The following is a 14,666-nucleotide window of genomic DNA, read 5'->3' on the forward strand; positions in this document are numbered from 1 at the left end:
AAGAAGGTCATCACTACCATACCAGAATTTCGGTGAGGAAGATGTGGGATGTTTCCAGTGCTGACTTCGGCGTTTGTCCTCGTGCTTTCGGAATATTTTCGGACGGAATAATCGTGTTGCCTCCGTACAGCCCGGATCCTTCAACCGTCTGATTTTCACATCTTTGGAAACATGAAGAAAGACATACGTTGACGTCTGTTTCAGTGGGACGACAAAGTGCATGAGTGGTTGCGGTTGCTAGGCCATCAGCGGCCGGCCGCGTTCTTCGAAACAGGGATTGATCGCCTGGTCTCCCAATGGGGTAAACGTCTTAGCGTGTGTGGTGATTAGCTCTGACGGGAACCATTTACTTTTATTGTAATGGTTTTAATTCTGTCTTTCGACTTAACATTTCCTTTCACCCCAACTCTAAAAGCTCTCTGGATGTACGATCTGAGAAGGAAAGACTGGAAAGCAACCAAACGTAGCAAAATATTTTTTCAGTATTCTTGGGAAGAGGACATACACCGCGTATCACGTCTGTCAGTCCGTATGAAGGAAAATGCTGGCTTACAAAAGATGCCTTCTCACATTATGTACTTATTGTTTTCTCGAAACGTGTAACAGAAAGAGCGTTACTTTAATGACGCTAAATGCGTCGAGAAAAATGTCTGAAAATGCCTTCCTGATATTGTTATTCACGAAAGCAATGTAATAATTACTATTTGAAACCCCTTTTAGCGTAGACACCACAGAAATTAAGGACAAGAAGAAACCGTGAACAGCAGTCTGCTAATGTTTCGGGCCATCCAATATGGCGTAGCCGGGTTCAAAACAACGTACAGCGTAAGTCAGTAGGGTCATCTGCCCTTGTTACACTTCCACGAAAAGCATTCTCGATAGGCCACGATCCTACCGCTGACGGACTGTGACTCGTTCTGACAGTTTCTCCTTTATACAGTGGACACAACACGTTCTTCCGACGACGAAAGAACATTGAACTTTAATTTCTGAATGAGAATCACTTCGTAATCTTCCCTTATATACAGCCATACATTACTGCTACCTGTCTCGTGCAGCTTCGTGGAAATACTAAGCATTCGCTTATGTACTATACTTGTCGTGAAATTTACGCCGTCTACAAGACGCACGTATTGCAATGGCCACCAGTGTATGTAGCTAACTAAGCCGTGTGCTTCGTCCGTTGTGACCGAAACATTCTCTGCCCGTCTAAACGACACTGCACGGACGGTTTCAAAGACGCTGTTACGAGGGGTAGACAAATGAAAACCAAATGACTGTCGCAATTAATGTGTATAAAATAAACTTGCGCTTGAACGAGTCCAGTTACGCATGAAAAGCGATTCCTTTACATTTTAGACTACAGTTAGAACAATTAGTAGGCCTACACATACAACTGACAAAAGCTCGCTTTTTTAAAATCAAACCACGCCTATCAGAAGCTAATGTTAGGGAAATTGACGTCGGCTTAAACACATCCTACATGCTGCTTTTTATAATTCTGCGTTGTTGCGGTTCCCTTCAGTCGGGACACCACGACCGTCTTGCGAACGTAGAATCGATGCGTTCAGGGAGGCCGTACTCACAAGGGGAGGCCGCCAATTGTGAAATTCAGATTCGATTCATACTGTGCATAATAAAAGCTCATGGCCAGAGGTGTAATGTGGCAAAGCACCAAGATGCACTTCTCAGCCGTTGTCGAGAAAAATCGACAGGTAAAAGAAACCGTTGCGGTGAAATACTCTCTACGGTTGCTGACTTTCTGCAGCGTCGTGGCGCAGCGGTAAGCGCTCGGGTTCGTAATCCGAAGGTCACCGGATCCAATCTCGCGCCATGCAACTTTTTTTTATTTTGTTTTTTGTAATTCAAATGTATACACACCCACATACACACACACATATATGTATATATATATCCAATCCATCGTCCACCACCAATTGTCTTCTCCGATTTTTGACGAAATGATACGATATGCGTGATATGCATCAAACCTGACGAACGATAGAACATTTTTTTCAGAATGTCAATCAGGTGTGTTTCCCAACAGATAATTTAAAAAACAATTGTTCTTGTAAAAACGCATCGTTTATCAGATGTGCTCGATGTCGTGCTGTTTTCTGCTTTCCATGTTCCTATGATAACTATCACTCTGGTTCGTGCGATACTCCAGCTACTTCTGGTCACTAATTGTTAATTATGTGCGAGTGTACACCGAACTTTTCAATAAATTGTATCCACTTGAATACTATTTGTGATATTGTGTTTTATTTCAAGTTTAATTTTTCCACGACAAACGACTTTCAACAACTTATTATATGCATAATTGTCGCAACTGATTGCCGGGAATTATATATATACTTGAATTACAAAAAAACAAATAATAAAAAAATTTTTGCATGGCGCGAGATTCGATCCGGCGACCTTCGGATTACGAACCCGAGCGCTTACCGCTGCGCCACGACGGTGCAGAAAACTATTAATCGTAGAGAGTATTTCACCGCAACGGTTTCTTTTAACTGTCGATTTTCTCGACAACGGCTGAGAAGTGCATCTTGGTGCTTTGCCACATTACACCTCTGGCCATGAGCTTTTATTATGCGCAGTATGAATCGAATCTGAATTTCACAATTAGCGGCCTTTCCTTGTCAGTGCCGTGCTGTGTTTCAGAGGCCCCACGCGGCTATCGCCCGAGAGGACAGACATATCGTCCGCCCGGCCGTGCACGATCGTTCAGCCACATCACACATCTTTAGTCAGGAAATGCGTTGGTATGGAGCTCGAAAATAATTCATTCAGGCACTGCGACACATCTGGACCACCACGAACCGTTGTGGCGGCTTGCCTTGAGTCGGAGACGGAGAGGCGCGCCCGCAGCGTTGAGACAAGCGACAACACGGCACACAGGAGTACACCGCCCCTCTCCCTTTACTGAATACACCATCCCATTGGTCGCATTAGCGTGTATGATTTAGGAAACAAGAAACACTGCGCCGCGCGGGGTAGTCGCTCGGTCTAGGGCGCCTTGTCACGGTCCGCGCGGCTGCCCCCGTCGGAGGTTCGAGTCCTCCCTCGGGCACGGGTGTCTGTGTTAGCGTAAGTTAGTTTAAGTTAGATTAAGTAGTGTGTAAGCTTAGCGACCGATGAACTCAACAGTCTGGTCCCACAAGACCTTACCACAAATTTCTAAAAAGAAACATTGTCGGATTGCATCTGTCACCGTCATCACGGCCCAGCACATGGAGTTAGGGTATGCGATAACGTTCGGTGTACTACACGATCAACGCTATTCCGAACAGCCGACAATTTACAGAGCAGCCCTTACAAATCTGATGATGGTCACTGTTACGTTATCTTTTCAACAAGATGACGCAATTCAGCATGCTGCGCCGCTGTGAAGACCTACCTCGGCACAGAGAGTGTTCAACTGTGCCCCTGGCCAGCACGATCTCCAGATTTCTCACCCATCGAAACGATCTTCTTAGGATTGTCAAGAACTTGGCACACCGCAAGGCACCAGCCATTGCCACTGATACACTCTAGGCCTACAGATGAAGCATCATGGAATGCAGTAGCCGTTCAAATGGTTCAAAATGGCTCTAAGCAGTATGGGACTTAACATCTTAGGTCGTCAGTCCCTAAGAACGTATAACTACTTACACCTAACTAACCTAAGGAGATCACACACACCCATGCCCGAGGCAGGATTCGAACCTGCGACAGTAGCAGCAGCGCGGTTCCGGACTGAAGCGCCTAGAACCGCTCGGCCACAGCGGCCGGCTGCGGTAGCCGTATCCGTGTTAAGTTCGACTCTGTGCACAATCTGGTTACAGCCGCTGTTGCTGCCACAGGTGGCAGATCTGTGAACTAATTTTCGCATCCTGTATACACCTACATCAACTACAAAGTTAATCACACAATAAGTAAAATGTCGTTATTTGCTATTCTTTGTGGTGTTGCAATTTTAATAGGCTAAATTGTGGTTTTAGTTTAGTTTATATGGTTTCTATATGCATCAGCTAGCCCCTTTCATTAAGAAACAGATTGTTCTTGATACATTAGTGTAAACTTGGAAACGTCCACTGTACCCAAATTTTTGTGTAACAGAAGTGCTCCTCAGCTCCTTTATGTTAGCTTTGCCACGCCACGTAAGTATGAAGGTTAGAAATGGTTACGGATTGCGTATTTAGAGATTAATTTAGCGCCCAGTAAAGCACGCTATTTAAGACTTTTTCCGTGCAACAAGGCACGTATCTGTCTATACGCCAATGGCCTTGCCGCAGCGGTAACACCGGTTCTCGTCAGATCACCGAAGTTAAGCGCTGTCGGGCTTGGCTAGCGCTTCGGTGGGTGGCCGTTCTGTCTGCCGAGGGCTGTTGGCAAGCGGGGTGCACTCAGCCCTTGCGAGGCAAACTGAGGAGATACTTGGTTAAGACGTAGCGGCTGCCGTCTAGAAAACGGCCGGGAGAGCGCTGTACTGGCCGTACGCCCTTAATATCCGCATCCAGTGATGCCTTTAGGCTGAGGATGACATGGCGGTCGGTAGGTAGCGTTACGGTCTTCCGAGACCTGTTCAGACGGACTTTGGTTTGGTATAGTTTATTTAATCTGTGCTATACCCGGAGAGCAAGCCAGCATGGCGCTGAATGCTAAAAGAAAATCGGAAATTCTTGCTTTCTCTGTGGCTGTTGCAAGATGTTCCATCTTATATTTCCAAATAACCATGTGGACTGACTCGGAAGGTGTGATCCGTGCAGGTGCTGACTACTTTCTCATTCCGTTGTGTTTTGGTTTCTATTCGCAACACTCGTGTATCATCGTCCGCAGGTCGTGGTCTCACGGTCGCGTTCTCGCTTCCCGAACACGGGGTCCCGGGTTAGATTCCCGGCGGGGTCAGGGATTTTCACCTGCCTCGAGATGACTGGGTGTTTGTGTTGTCATCATCATTCATGTGCGTGGCAAGATTGGACTGAGAAAAGGTTCGGAATTTGTACGGGCGCTGATAACCGCGCAGTTGAGCGCCCCACAATCCAAACATCATCATCATCGTGTATCATCGGATGTGACTTCACGTACAGACATAGACTTGCCTTCAGCTCCGCGGAACACGCAGGCGCTGCGAGGCGGTAGCTAGTTTAGGCGGCTACGCAACTCGGCGGCCTTTCGTCCAGTAGTAAATGGGACGTGTTAACTGGCAGCTCAGCTGGTGTTTTGGTGGGAGGTGGCAACGGCGTACCTGGACGCAACCAGAGCGTGTCTCTCTGCAGTCTGACCCACTTGGTTCCTCTCCATCGGATCCGTGCCGTCAATCGCTGACGCAGTGCAGTGCTTACACCCAAAATGTGTAGTGCTTACACTACATTTACATCTACACTCTGCAAACCACCTTAAGTTGCTTGGTAGAGGATACGTCTCACTGGACCAGTTACTAGGGTTTCTCCCTGTTCCATTCACGTATGGAGTGCGAGAAGAATGTTTCAATGCCTCTGTGCGTGCAGCAATTATTCTAAACCTAATCTCACGATACCTATGTTAGCGATACGTAAGGAGTTGTAATATACCCCTAGAGTAATCATTTAAAGCCGGTTCTTCAAACTTTCTTAATAGACTGTCCTGCAGAATTCTTGAACATATTCTGTGCGAGAATATATTAAATTTCCTTGAGACAGAAAAGCTTCCTCCCACCTATCATTATTGTGCCGTTGTGCTGCTTCATACATTCACGTCGATTAAATAGCGAGGCGTAACGTTGCAAAGTGATATGACATGTAACGATCACATGAGGAGGATAGTAGCGAAGACGAATGGTCTACTTCGAAGAATTATTATGAAGCTTAGGTCTTCTATATAAGAAACCGCGTATAGCTCTCAATTCGATCCGTTCTTGAGTACTGTTCGAGTTTTTGGGGTCCCCACCGGGTCGAATTAAAGGAAAACATCAAAGCAATTCAGGGATGTCGAAGCAATTCTGAGATACGCTCCTAGATACGTTACCGGTAGGCTCGATCAACACGTAAGTGCTGCAGAGATGCTTCGTGAATTCAAGCCGGAATGCCTGGAGGGAAGATGACGTACTTGTCGCGAAAGACTGTTGAGAATATTTAGAGAACGGGAATCTGAAGCTGGCTCCAGAGCGATTCTGCTGCCACCAACATACGTCTCGCGGAAGTAACGTGAAGAGAAGAGAAATTCCGTCTCGTACAGAGGGAAACAGATAGTAGTTTGTGCTTCACTTCATTTGCGAGTTGAACAGGAAAGGAAATGACTGGTAGTGGTACAAGGTAAGCCCCCCAACACGCACCATACGGTACGTTGCGGAGTATCTGATGTATAAGTAGATGCAAATAGTGTCTCGCATTATTTAACGTGACTATTACTTATCATGCAGATTAGCTTGTCTAATGTCCTGTTTTGTTAGCACATACCAAAGATGTTTGCCAATAACAGTTATGCAATTATGTAATTATACGACAGTTTTAATCAGAATATTAAAATTGGATATTATGTAATTGTCAATTGCGACGTGCTTGACGTCCAAAGATACTGAGTTGTTTATTTCATGGATTATATAATTTCTAAATTACATAGTGTGTTTAACGGAATTTCTAAACAGAACGCTGGACAGGGTGTGCTAAGAAGTCTGCTCGGAAAGCAAGTCTGTAACTTCGGTTACCAAAGGCGACACTCTGGAAGGTTTCGAGACAACGTTTACACACGCGTCCATAGTTTTAAATAAGCGCATACGCGGATACCGCATTTTGCTTCTTTGTTTTCCCACTTGCAGTTCCAAGTACGCCACTTATGCAAATTAGTGTCCCCTGAGCGTAAAACGGTTTGCTAAAAGTACGTTTGCTGTAAGCAAGAGATGACTAGGCTGTGCGTTGTAACCTTGCAACTGAGTGCTGTAGTGGAAAGCTGACTTCCTCGATCGCGTTGTTTAAGTGGGAAGGCAAACACTGCTAACGTTCGTATCTGGTGGTCAGAAACCGTCATGAACTTGTGAAGTGTCAAAGAGATTCATCAAAATTGAATGTCTTCCGCTCTATGTCGCTACGTCAGTTGTACGGACCGTTTATTTATGTATTTAGTTTTCGCTGAAGCTACTGTAACAGGACTGGCTTATCTGGATATATTGCAAGAATTGTTCTTTACCCAGTTACAGGTTGAACGTGAAAACTTTATCTGGCATTTCTTAGTAGGAGAGTGGTTAAACGTCGAGATCCCTGACTGTTTGAGTGGTCGTAATGGTCAACATGGCAGAACTTCTTCCGCTGGCTTCCACATTCACCTAATCTCACGCCATACGATTTCTCCTTTACGGGTTTATGTAAGATCGTATCTACATTCCGCCATCACATACACTTAAATACCTCTTCAAAATATCTTCTGTGATCAGCGAATAGTTCCACTAGCAAACCATAAAAAGCTCCATTATTAACTTTGCAACAATAAACGTACGAACTGACAACACAACACAACAGTAGCTTTGTACTGACTACTACGTTTATTTTTATTGTTATTATTATTGGCAGCGTTCAGACACAAAGCATTGGAAGACTAAGGTCTTCCAATTTCTACCAGTGCAGAAGTAAATCGAGCGATTTACAAACAGGCAGCCTAAGTACAGCGCACACGCTTTTAACTTGTACTGATTTTAAATGGGGGTACAGGGTGTGACTGTTTCAAGTGTCGTTAGAAAGAGGAGTTGTGCAGAGAAAGCATGTTTTGTAACAAGTGCCCATCCTCGATGTAAATAATTATCTTCCTTTTCAGAAGAGAAGTTATAAGAAACAGTAGCATTCTATAAAATATTATCCAAGTTGTATCTTGTAAACTCCGCGGCCGTTAATGATAGTTGGTGAATGACGCAACGACGCACGAACACTTTTTAAATGTTTTATTTTAGTACCACAACCGGTTTCTGGCAACCATGCCCATCTTCAGATCACTAATAGTCTTCATTACAAACTAAACTAAACTCCTCCCGAACAGGCCATGAAGGCTCACGGTACCGACCGGCCACCGCGCCATCGTCAGCCCACAGGCGTCGTTGGATGCGGATATGGAGAGGCATGTGGTCAACACACCGCTCTCCCGGCCGTATGTCAGTTTCCGAGACCGGAGCCGCTACTTCTCAATCAAGCAGCTCCTCAGTTTGCCTCACAAGGGCTGAGTGCACTCCGCTTGCCAACAGCAGTCGGCAGACCTGAGGGTCACCCATCCAAGTGCTAGCCCAGTCCAACAGCGCTTAACTTCGGTGATCTGACGGGAACCGGTGTTACCACTGCGACAAGGCCGTTGGCAGTCTTCATTACACAGATGTTTTGATCAGCAGCATGTCGTCTGATCCAGAATACGTTCCAATAGAGGGCCATTTGATTTTACTTGGCAATAAAACTAGTAAAAAAATTTAAAGTTTTTTTTTCTCCATCTCTCAATATTTCGGTGCTGAATTCACTGGTAAAATCAACTTTTTTTCATCACATCATATTTCCAAGATACACAGCAGAACAAAAAACTGTACTCGTGGACGCTGACAAGAAATACATATTCAGAACATTAGAACTTACTACTGTTTAAAATGTATATGTGGGCATGATGTCAGTAGCAGCAAGTCTAAATTAGTCCTCAAGATACATTCAGTTTAATTCTTCTTTTATTTTCGAAAAATGTGCTCTTTTTTTGTTCACCATTTCTTTGTCACACCTGTCATCTAGCGAGGATTTGTAGATCTTCTAGCACACACACACACACACACACATACATACATACATATATATATATATATATATATATATATATATATATATATATATATATATATATATCTGAACATAAGAGCAGCAAACACCAAAGTACGGCAAATAAAGTATAAAAGCTCTTAAAAACTAAAAAATCTTACCTGCTAGAACATTTTGAAAGATAGATTCCAATTATATACAACAAGATCTATCCTAACTGGTGTATCACATCAGATGCAAAATAGTTGTTGAGTGCTATAAGCTACTGTCCACATTTTAGGAAAAGACAGTTAATAAATGTAGAACATACGAAACTATGGTGTTCCAGTGGACTTGGTAACCGAAATAGAAATGTCTTTATGTCTTACTTAAATACCTAATGATGTGGTTTTCACTTGAACAACACTTTTTACACCTATCTTGTAAGTAATGGAAGCTGCAAGAAAAATTGAGAATATCAATGAGACGATTGAATATGTTTTTCTTCAAGCAGATGCTGAATGTTTCGTTTCAAACTAGTTAAAGCACATCTAAGTTTACTGACCGTGTTCAGGCGACTGCGGTGTTTTATTTTCATGATGGTTAGTGAAGAGAATCTGGTCTCACATGGGTATGTATTTGAAAACTGTATGAGGACCTTCAAGGCTTCCTTTGCCAGTCTTGGATAAAAAGGAAGGAAAATGGGCCAAAATTCTTTCAATCCCATGTGTTGAAACGATTCTTAAGCACTCAAAACGCATTTCATTTCAGTTGTATCCTCTTGTATTTCATCAGTAAGAGCTTGCACAGTAATTGTGACGGATGATTTTGCTAATTTGCTCTGCCGGTCTTCTGAAGACAAATAAAAAAAAAAAAATTTGATCTCTTCTTGAAGCCATTCAAAGTGTTACTGATAACACCCCGCTTGTTGATATTGCACTGCAGCCTCTCTAGAAGTTCATTTAACCGAGGAAACGACGAAAAGTTAGCAAGGGGCGCATCAAGTAGACGCTTCCATTGTTGTGTCTTTTCCAAGAAGGCACTACTTGTAGGGTCATTGGAATTCTTTATTGTTGTCTGGGGTACACGAATTCTGTCCCGGGGGGGGGGGGGCATCCGGCCACCCCTTAACATTAACCTTGCCAAACCCGATACTAACCATGCCGACTCTGCGAGACCGCGGGATAAAGGCACAAGCAAAAGAGGATAGTTGTGTTCCTATCTTCTGGTTTCAAATTCAGGTTATTCAGGGTTTCAAAGAGCTCCTTAAGGTATGCTATCGAAAAGGTGTAAAGCAGTCGTCAGTGAATAATACTGAAGCTCAGGTTTCCCTTGAATCAAAAGAAATAGTTTTACCTCTGATTTCAATTCGTACAGCTTACTAAGCATATTGCCCTTAGAAATCCAGGGGACTTTGGCATGAAAGATTGAAGATTGTTGTTGAGCATTGAGATCCTTATACAGAACTCAGTAAGTAAGCGAGTGTTCACAGCACTTGATTGAATTTTATGAAGTACGCTGATAGCCACTTTCAGTGCGGTCCTCAGTTTCCAAGGTAAAGTTTTAGAAGCTGGGGCTTGTCTCTGGATCATACAGCGAGAGCCTGTAAAATTAATATTCTTGACAATACTTAGGAAGGCAGAACCTGAACGTAACATGGCTTGTGCTCTTTCGGTACAGATCCCAATAACTGTGTCGCAAGACAAACTGTTTTCAATCAAAAATTCATTAACGACAGAAAATACATGAGAACATTTTGACGTTTCCAATATTTTAGAAACAGTAGTGCATTATTTTTTCTCGTCCACTAATCAGCTAAATACTATTAGGTGGCATTGTTGAGCTATATCAGGGGATTTATCGCACTTCAAGGCCAGAAAAATGGAGACATATGAAAAGAGTGATATCAGGAGATTACTCAAACTGCAGGGCAAAAAAAAGGAGACATATCAGCCATTCAAGTAGCTGTTCTTTCAAATTCAGGGCTTTTTTTCTTCCTCTCTACGTTGCACACTGTTGTGTGAAAGAGTTATCTCGTCCATTTTTCGCTGACTGTCTTCTCCAAAAATAATTCTGATTGCTTTAAGAATGGAAGATTGGACGAAAGTCTCACCAATAGTCTGAGGTTTTTTTTTATTTTTTGCTGTTAAGAGAGAAATGTTATGCGGTGTGTCAGTAACATTCTCATTTCCCTGCTGTAGGATCACAGTAGAGCCTAGTTTCATGCGATGTAAACAATATCTTTCTCCAACAAAAAACTCTTTTCGTTCATTTTTCAGCGCCGGATGAACCGTTGTTAACTGAGGTTCCAGAGGCATAGGTCGCAACGAGTCATTATGATAAACACAGGGTCGAAACTGGACATTGTCGTTTACAATAAAGGTGAATCCGCAATTAGTATATTCATTATACAGTCTTCTTTTAGCAGACAGCCACGCTCTGTTACCAACTGAGCTCCAGCAAGCCAGGTTAACAGGAATGTATGGAAGGGCTAGGGCCAAAGTTATGACATTCATTTTTTTGTCATATGATTCACATTTATTAAACAATTTTTTTAAAATGCAACAGTAGTTAAACACGAATAAACAATCTTTTAGAAATCAGCAGTTCTTAAAATAATTACTGGAATTCTTTAAATTTAAAGGAGCACAAGGCTTAGTCAATTTAACAACGTCAGAAAAATGTTTAAACAAATATGATACCTTAAATGTTGCAGGCTAACACATCGGTTTTAAATTACAGACACGAGATTTAACACAGTCCTGTAAGAGATCTGACAAATATAAAGTAAAATTTTTGAAGGTCAAATGTAACAACGATTAGCACAGACTTAGTAACAGATAAAACTTTTAAATAAATTTAAATATCCAAGCTAACGTAATGGTTTTAAATTAAAGAATAAAATTTAACAGAGCTATTTAAGAGATCGGGCAAAATTGAAAGCAAAGTTTTAAAAAGTCAAATGTGACAACGGCTAACACAAATTTAGTAAAAACGTTTAAACAAATTTAGATGTTCCGAGCTACCAGAATGTTTTTAAATTGCAGACCATTATTTAGCGAAGTCCTTTGAGAGAGCTGACAAATTTAAGCAAATACAAGGGCCAGCAAAAGGCCGAGCTGACAAAGGAAAATTAGATACAGAAAGGGCGCCGCACCAGAAGGGATGCAAGCCAAAAGGCAAAAAATACGCGATCTCTGAAAAGATACAGGCCCACGCGGACCAGTGAAGAAAAAACCTAAGCAACAGTCACCTTGCTGCCGATCAGCTTCACACGATAGAACGGCAGCGGCGAATTGCAAGCGCCGGCCAGTAACATCGTGTTACCGGTACGGTCACCCCTGTCAGGCCGGGCCAGTTGCAAGCATAGACTGCAGAAACAGTAGGCAACAGCAGGGCGCTCCTGAAATAAGCTTCACGCGGTAAGAAGAAGCCGAAAAACACCAACAGGTCAATTATTATGATACACCTCCAGCGAGTAGCTACCTGAACGAGCAATCCAGAATAAGGTAAACAACAGCCGGCAAATGGCGATTAACAGACAAAATTAAAAATTTAAAGAACAGTGCAAGTTAAACACTGGGGAGAACCAAGAACAAATATATTAATATAACCAAACTTCAAACATAGTTTAAGTAGATTTTAAATAACAATTTTGAACCCCCCTTCTTGGTTGAAATCCTGCTACTATTAATAATACAATGGCTCCCTGCCGCCGTTGGATAAGCAACTGCCAGCAGCAAGTCGTATACTCTTAGCTCACTTATTTGTTACATAGTTTACTTCTTAATATATTTGCGTGTTTTTGGTACTTGCATTGTTTAATTCATACATTTCGGGCGTATTATAGTATTTGAGAGTTGTAGGATCGCGTTTTAGTACCTGAATAGTGTAAAATCGCGTAGTCTCCTTCTGCCCCCGAGCAGTGTGTCAGCAGTGCGCAAGTAGCAGCATTACTGCATTTATTAGGCAATCTTGTATTTTAATAACCGTTTAAATTTTGTGTCGAATTGTTTGTGCTCTGTAGATTAGTTCAGACGTTCTTTGCACAACAGTTTTTAGCATGGATAGGGACTGTGACTGCTGTGTTCGGATGCGGGCTGAGTTGGCATCCCTTCGCTCCCAGCTTCAGGCAGTGTTGGCTTCGGTCACACGGCTTGAGGCTGTTGCCAATGGGCATCACTGTGGGGGTCCGGATGGGGGTTTGTCGGGGACGGCCAGCTCGTCCCACGCATCCCCCGATCGGACTACGACTGTGGCTGCCCGGGATACTGCCCACATTGAGGCTGACCCCTCACCTGTGGTAGAGTGGGAGGTCGTCTCGAGGTGTGGCAGGGGGCGAAAGACATTCCGGAGGGCTGAACGGAAGGCCTCTCCAGTTTGTCTGACGAACCGGTTTCAGGCTCTGTCTCCGGCTGATACTGATCTTCGGCCGGACAAGGCTGCTTGTCCTGTTCCATAGGTTGCCCCTCAGTCTGCAAGATCCGGGCGGTCGTAGAGGGTGGGCTTACTGGTAGTTGGGAGCTCCAACGTCAGGCGCGTAATGGGGCCCCTTAGGGATATGGCAGCAAGAGCGGGGAAGAAAACCAATGTTCACTCCGTGTGCATACCGGGGGGAGTCATTCCTGATGTGGAGAGGGTCCTTCCGGATTCCATGAAGGGTACAGGGTGCACCCATCTGCAGGTGGTCGCTCATGTCGGCACCAATGATGTGTGTCGCTATGGATCGGAGGAAATCCTCTCTGGCTTCCGGCGGCTATCTGATTTGGTGAAGACTGCCAGTCTCGCTAGCGGGATGAAAGCAGAGCTCACCATCTGCAGCATCGTCCACAGGACTGACTGCGGACCTTTGGTACAGAGCCGAGTGGAGGGTCTGAATCAGAGGCTGAGACGGTTCTGCGACCGTGTGGGCTGCAGATTCCTCGACTTGCGCCATAGGGTGGTGGGGTTTCGGGTTCCGCTGGATAGGTCAGGAGTCCACTACACACAGCCGGCGGCTACACGGGTAGCAGGGGTTGTGTGGCGTGGACTGGGCGGTTTTTTAGGTTAGATGGGCAAGTACAGAAAGGGCAATAGCCTCAAAGGGTGCGGGGCAAAGTCAGAACATGCGGGGACCAAGCAGCAATCGGTATTGTAATTGTAAACTGTCGAAGCTGCATTGGTAATGTACTGGAACTTCAAGCGCTGATAGAAAGCACCGAAGCTGAAATCGTTAGAGGTACGGAAAGCTGGCTGAAGCCAGAGATAAATTCTGCCGAAATTTTTACAAAGGCACCGACGGTGTTTAGAAAGGATAGATTGCATGCAACCAGTGGTGGCGTGTTTGTTGCTGTTAGTAGTAGTTTATCCTGTAGTGAAACAGAAGTGGATAGTTCCTGTGAATTATTATGGGTGGAAGTTACACTCAACAACCGAGCTAGGTTAATAATTGGCTCCTTTTACCGACCTCCCGACTCAGCAACATCAGTGGCAGAACAACTGAGAGAAAATCTGGAATACATTTCACAAAAAATTTCTCAGCATGTTATAGTCTTAGGTGTAGATCTCAATTTACCAGATATAGACCGGGGCACTCAGATGTTTAGGACGGGTGGTAGGGACAGAGCATCGAGTGACATTATACTGAGTGCACTATCCGAAAATTACCTGGAGCAATTAAACGGAGAACCGACTCGTGGAGATAACATATTGGACCTATTGATAACAAACAGACCCGAACATTTCGACTCTGTAAGCGCAGAACAGGGACTCAGTGAAGGCCGTTGCAGCATCCCTGAATATGGAAGTAAATAGGAATATAAAAAAAGGGAGGAAGAAAATGGTTCAAATGGCTCTGAGCACTATGGGACTTACCATCTATGGTCATCAGTCCCCTAGAACTTAGAACTACTTAAACCTAACTAACCTAAGGACATCACACACATCCATGCCCGAGGCAGGATTCGAACC

At 43.8% G+C, this 14,666-nt stretch overlaps 1 protein-coding gene and 1 pseudogene across 1 annotated transcript in view; one reads left to right on the top strand and one right to left on the bottom strand.

Moving 5' to 3' along the window:
• LOC126240414 (EF-hand calcium-binding domain-containing protein 4A-like) overlaps positions 1–14,666 on the top strand; it is a 794,844-nt gene that overhangs the window by 279,451 nt on the left and 500,727 nt on the right. The window lies entirely within an intron of this gene.
• Positions 8,183–8,300, bottom strand: LOC126212796 (5S ribosomal RNA; annotated as a pseudogene).

This window comes from Schistocerca nitens, chromosome 1 (assembly GCF_023898315.1).
Source record: "Schistocerca nitens isolate TAMUIC-IGC-003100 chromosome 1, iqSchNite1.1, whole genome shotgun sequence".
Classification (NCBI taxonomy): Eukaryota; Metazoa; Arthropoda; class Insecta; order Orthoptera; family Acrididae; genus Schistocerca; species Schistocerca nitens.